At 57.4% G+C, this 6,362-nt stretch overlaps 1 long non-coding RNA gene across 1 annotated transcript; it reads right to left on the bottom strand.

Moving 5' to 3' along the window:
* Positions 1-2,123: 2,123 nt before the first annotated feature.
* On the bottom strand, positions 2,124-5,418 carry LOC132370443 (uncharacterized). Its single transcript, XR_009504570.1, has 3 exons — positions 5,331-5,418; positions 3,542-4,298; positions 2,124-2,590 (listed from the first exon to the last, which is right to left on the bottom strand). It is a non-coding gene; the product is annotated as an uncharacterized LOC132370443 (long non-coding RNA).
* Positions 5,419-6,362: the final 944 nt, after the last annotated feature.

Genomic DNA, 6,362 nt, shown 5'->3' with positions numbered 1-6,362 from the left:
GTGACACTTCTAGGGCTCGCCGTGCCACAGCATCGAGACATGGGACAAGTCCACCACCATGCCCAGGCGGTTCATTTCTGCCACCACCTTCTGCAGGGACAGGATGGGGAGAGGGCATCAGGGCTGCACTTACCTTGTGTGCATTTATCTGTAGGGAACAGGCGGGGCTGTACATTCATGTGGGGCAGGGTATGGAACCCGGGTCCTTACCTCGCCCAAGCCGGTCAGCCGACTGACATTGCTGTAGAAGGGGTGGATACCCTTTGCTGAGCTCTGTGCCCTGCAGGATGGCCAGGAGGCAGTCTGACTGGTGGCCATGACTTGGCTACAAGAGCCTAGAAAGAGGTTCTGTCGAACCGTCTACACCTGCAACTCCCTGGTGCAAGAGGAGGGACCCAAACTGGGCTGTGCCTGGCAGTAGGAGGGCCCTTCTGGGGATTCAGTCTTGTTCTGCGAACCTCCATTCCCCTCCCCACCCCAGGTTCAGGGCGGATCCCAGGGGTAAACTTGCTTTGGGCCGCAGCGTGATCTTGGGCAGATCCCTGCCTCACTGGGCCCTTACCATCTGCACTGCGCTCACCAGGGCGTGTTGCAGGTGTGGGTGAGTGTCACGTAGCGCACACCCAGCGCATAGAAGGTACGCAAGATGGAGAGGCTACTGTCCAGTGAGTGGCCGCCCTCCACACCAGTGAGGCAAGCCAACTTCCGGGTATTGTTGAGAGCTGGGGGCAGGTAGGTCAGATGATCATTTTCAGAGGCAGGGGTAGCTTACTGAAGTCCCTAGCACCTACCACCACCAGTCTGTTTACCTTTTTTTTTTTTTTTTGGTCGTGCCGCGCAGCATGAGGGCTCTTAGTTCCCCCACTGGGGATCAAACCCGAGCCCCCCCTGCAGTGGAAGCGTAGAGTGTTAACCTCTGGACTACCAGCCAAGTCCTCCGTCTACCTTTAAGTGAGGTCACAAGCTCCAGCTCAGAATAAGAGGCACACATGAGGCGGATGAGGTCAATTTGATCCAGGGTGAGGCGCACAGCATCCCGTTCGTGGGTCTGGCATGGGACGTAGGCTGACCAGAACTGAGGGAAGGCCAGGGCTTGGTTTGGGCTTTGGAACTCCTTGGGCTTCTCATAGCCTCCTCAGCTGGCACAGCACTCGCTGTGCCCAGAAGTCACATGGAATGCGTTGCTTTTTCTGTGGTACTTGGATGCCCGTCAGGTTGGCTCACTGTGACCCCTGTAGCCCCCAGCATCCATGGCATGGCACTTTCTAGGCCACTATGGTAACTTAGTTCCAGTGTGACTCACCTGTGGTCTCTGAGGCCCCCAAACTGCCCCACATTCCCCAGCAGCCATGGTGGCACCTTGCGTGTCCCTTTGGTACCTGGGCACCCACGAGACCGTCTTTCAGCCTGTCCAAGCTGGTCTGGCCATGGCTGAAATTGCACAGATTAACATCCTGGAGCCCATTGCGGTAAAACTGCCTCAGGACCAGGGGCATGTCGTTGTGGCTGGAGGGAGGTCAAGGCAAATGGGTGGGCTCCTTAGGTCTTGGGATCAGGCAGGACACGTTGCCTGGCCTGGGCCAGCCGGGGGGTCCCCCACCTCACACTGTCACACAGACTATACTAGGAGCAGCTGAGGCCTGGGCTGAGGGGTTCCCACCAGGGAGGGGATGACAGAGAAGGGGAAGGGCATCCATAGATGATGGAGAGGACGTCCAGGGGTGGTGTGAGGGAGCCTCCCCCACTAGCTCTGCATGCTCCGGACCTCCTCCCCTGCCCAGGGCCAGGCTAGGCCCCCACCGGCCCCCACCAGCCCACACACTGCAGCCCCCCCCCGCCCCCCGTCCACAAACGGGAAGTCCCGCCTCAGGGCCCGCGTGCGCTCCCGCGGACTCGGGGTGCTGGAGGTGCCCGGCGTGGTCTGGACGCGGGTTCCCGGCCGCAGCAGCAGACGCAGCAGCAGCAGCAGCAGACACAGCAGAGGCCGCTGGCTGAGTGCGCGGGGACCTTCGAGGCCCCCGGGCCGCAAGCTGCGCAGGGCCAGGCAGGTGGGCAGAGGCAGGTGTGAGAGGGGCGGGCGATGGGGTTGTGCCCGTCCACACAGGCCACGCAGCGGCGCGGCCTCGCGAGGGGGGCGGGGTGAGGGAGGGGATACAGAGTCACAGGGCCCTGCGAGCCGTGTGCGGAGAGCCGCGATCCGCGAAGCCCGGCAGCCCCGGGGCGGCACTGCCCTCCCGCCCCCTGCTCAGAGGCAGCTCCCGCGGGCTAAGCTGGCCTCTGCTGAGAGCCCACTCGCCTCCCGTCGTGGCTTCCCTCCGCCCCTGCGCCTCTTCCCACTCCCACTGCTCCGAGGGGGTGCCCTAGGCTGCTCTCCCCCGCCTCTAACCTTCCTGGCCAAGCTGGGCCGCTTCTCTCAGAGGGCCACCTTCAGCCCGAGGCCTCCCGGGAGCACACCGCGTCCCCATCTGCCTGCAGCCGGCCCCGCCCACTCCGAGGGCTGCGTGCCAGTGTCTCTGCGGCCATAGGTGCTCTGGGCTCCTGGTTTCCCGGTACGGGGCCATGTGGGCTGGTGTGGGGGAAGAGAGAGTTTCTGGAAATGGGGGGGGGAACCTTGTGAGCTCTTGATTCAGGAAGGGGCCCTCTGCCCCCGACCTTCTCTCTCCACCTACTTGACTCCCCAACCTGCATGACCATTCTCTGGGGACTTCAATCAGCACCCGGGAACTCTCAGGACCCCCCCCCCCCACTTCTGTCAGCCAGCCTCAGGAAAGAGTGCCCTCAGGAGCTGCTACACCTCCCCAGGGCCTGAAGAGAGGGACTTTTGGGATGTGAACTGAACACCTTCTGGGGAGAGTCACCGACCCTTTTCCTCAACAGAGCAGGAACCCAGTCAGTAGGCTATTTGAGTGGAAGGAAATGAAGTCATTTCCATGGCAGCAGAGCCCCCATCGCAGCAACCTTCCTCCCAGAGCTGCTGGCCGACCTTCTGGCCAGGATCCCTCCTACCTCAGCATGGAAGGCCTGACCTCGTGAAGAAGTATAGGTTCTGAGGAAAGACCTGGCACCTGGGTTCTGCTGCTACACTTGCCTTATCTCGTGGCCCTTGTGACTCTAGCTTTCCCAGAAACCTCAAGGGCTAAGTGCCTGTGCTTGCTCAGAGGCCGCACGCCACTCCCCATTTCCAGCCTCAGGCCCTCCCCCTAGCTGCCTCCTCTGGAGACCCCCTCCCTCCAACACACACACACACACACACACACATAGAGGGGATGTGCCTCCTCACAGAAGCTCAACCACTGAGATGCCTTAGGGACTGTGCCCAAACTCCTTCATCCCCAGCCTCTCAAGTTTTTGCTCCGATCCCTGGCACCCCCTGGAGCTGTTCCACCTTTGGAACCTTTCCTGGGTAGCAGGAGTGCTTAGCACAGGGGTAGTGACCTAAGTGTGAGCACTGGCGACCCTAGAAGTCTGTTACAGAAAAACATTGAGCAGTAAGGGACCCCCCTGGGGACAGAAAGGGCTGGGAATAAAGGAGCATGTGAACCTCGGGGCAGGGTGCGTGCTGCTTGACTCTCCATCCTGGTCTTGCTTCAGGGAGCAGGTCTTCCTGGGTCTCTCTATCCTGCCTCCTGAGACCCCAGGCAGGAGGCTCTTTGGGAAGCCACAGATTGCTGCTTTCAGTTTCAAAAAACCCAGCTCCCCCCTGGTTTGTGGTGGTGGCCGCTGACAATGGCTCAGAGCAGGAGCCCATGTGGTAGACTGCTAAGGCTTCTCTGCACCCTGTCTCTGCTCCTGCATTCTTCTCGGCTCGCAGAGTGCAGACTTTTCTGTCTTCAGCTGACAAAGGGGCCCCTGAGGATTGAGCAGAGGAACGTCACGTTTTCTTCCAGGCCAGCTTCAGCCCTGGGATGTTCAGGGCAGACTCTCATTTCAAACCTCAGTTTCTGAGGCTCCTTGCTTTTGGCCATTTAGTGTGGCAGGAGGCTTCTGGCTGAGGAAGGCTCAAACAGAACGACGCAGGTTGTGATCTGTGGCAGTGGGCAGTGGGGGGACGGGGTGGGTCACTGCAGGAAGAGGCATTCGCTGCCTTAGGCAGTTAAACCATTGCCCTCTCTTCAGAGTGCCTCAGCCAGCAAGATGCTGTGGGGTCTACCTCCTGGCACCATGCTCCAGTCGCCGGATTTTGGGTCTGGGGCAACCCAGGTCTTCGTCTGAGTCTTCCGGAGTGCGCTTTCTCTTGGGAGCACGTCTAGGGACTGGCTTCTCTGCTTCCACCTTTGCTGGCGTGGCCAAAGGAACTGCTGCTGCAAAGAAAATCAGAACTGATCAGTCACTTCTGCTGTACACAGTCTCCTGCCAGAATTTCCCTCTCTCATGTCTCTCCCAGTTTCTGGCTGAAGACCTTTAATCGACTTGACATCCAAAACACAGCCTTGGCCCATCACCTCTATGAGTCCCTAGAGAAGGGACACTGGCTGCAAAAGCAATTCCTAGAGCCTACGGCTGCAGCACACGAGGAAGTCTCTTCACCGTTTCCAGGGAAAACAGTAGAACCCGAAAGTCATTGCAATCATGAGCCTCTCCATCTCTCCCTTCCACAACAGAGAAAACATTTCTTGCAGTCTGTCACTTCTGAGGCTTTAATGGAAATGTCTTTCAAGTTTTGGAAAAAAATAATCTAATCTAAGTCGGTTAAGAACCCCGCCCACCTTGGCAACCCCTCTTGGGCCCCATTTATCCTGCCTGTTTCGACCACACTGAACTCTAGCCCTCTGATACTTTTATGTAGATTAGAACAAGGCCAAATACTGAGGCAGAGTGATCAGGAGACTGAGACCCGCGTTCTGGGTACCAAGTCTAGGCTCACATCAACCCAGCCTCCTGGGACACCATCTCCTCAGCCCTCCAGTCTCATTAGCACTTCAACAGCCCTCTTGGTTCTTCCGGTCTTCCCATCAATATGGCACCACCCTCTCCCCTAGAAGTAAAAATCATTATAATCCTCCCTCTCTCCACCATGAAAGGATGAGATAAAGGCTCAGCAGCAGCCCCCGTGAAACACATGGTCACCACTGTGAAGAGGTGTTACTAAGACGATTTGGTCCGACTCAGAGAAGGAAAGAGACAACTTTGTCCTTAGCCTGATCAGGCCCACAGGAAGGAAGCACACTGGGGGCAGCCTTTGAGAGTGTGGCAATGCGAGAGAACCTTCTTTAAGAGGGGACTCCCTGTTGCCGACCTTGAGAAAGTAAGGATGGGGCATTCGTTTACTGGGGCTATTGCAGAGGGGATGTGCCCAGAGGTTGGGCCCCCCTGCTTGAGAATCAAAGCACCTTGTAGTCCGAAGCTCCTTGAATGCTCCAATCGCCGGATTTTGGGTCTGGGGCAACCCAGGTCTTCGTCTGACTCTTCCGGAGCGCGCTTCCTCTTGGGAGCATGTCTGGGGACTGGCTTCTCTGCTTCCACCTTTGCTGGCGTGGCCAAAGGAACATCCCCGTAGGCCCGGTAGCCACCAACCAGGCAGTATGTCTCCCCATGCCAGCCCAACTGCATTTCTCCACACCCTCGGTAGAGGACATGGTAGTGACCAGGGTTAGGGGGAGAAACGGGAGCCACTGCTGCTGCAAAGAAAATCAGAACTGATCAGTCACTTCCGCTGTACACAGCCTCCTGCCAGAATTTCCCTCTCTCATGTCTCTCCCAGTTTCTGGCTGAAGACCTTTAATCGACTTGACGTCCAAAACACAGCCTTGGCCCATCACCTCTATGAGTCCCTAGAGAAGGGACACTGGCTGCAAAAGCAATTCCTAGAGCCTACGGCTGCAGCACATGAGGAAGTCTCTTCACCGTTTCCAGGGAAAACAGTAGAACCCGAAAGTCATTGCAATCATGAGCCTCTCCATCTCTCCCTTCCACAACAGAGAAAACATTTCTTGCAGTCTGTCACTTCTGAGGCTTTAATGGAAATGTCTTTCAAGTTTTGGGAAAAAATAATCTAATCTAAATTGGTTAAGAACCCCGCCCACCTTGGCAACCCCTCTTGGGCCCCATTTATCCTGCCTGTTTCGACCACACTGAACTCTAGCCCTCTGATACTTTTATGTAGATTAGAACAAGGCCAAATACTGAGGCAGAGTGATCAGGAGACTGAGACCCGCGTTCTGGGTACCAAGTCTAGGCTCACATCAACCCAGCCTCCTGGGACACCATCTCCTCAGCCCTCCAGTCTCATTAGCACTTCAACAGCCCTCTTGGTTCTTCCGGTCTTCCCATCAATATGGCACCACCCTCTCCCCTAGTACTCAGCAGCTCAGGATGGGATGTGTCTGAGGGCACCGATATAGATGTCTACATGACAGCACAGA

Source organism: Balaenoptera ricei, chromosome 8 (genome assembly GCF_028023285.1).
Source record: "Balaenoptera ricei isolate mBalRic1 chromosome 8, mBalRic1.hap2, whole genome shotgun sequence".
Lineage (NCBI taxonomy): Eukaryota > Metazoa > Chordata > Mammalia > Artiodactyla > Balaenopteridae > Balaenoptera > Balaenoptera ricei.
The sequence above is the reverse complement of the archived record's forward strand: the minus strand, read 5'-3'. Positions and strand labels throughout refer to the sequence as shown.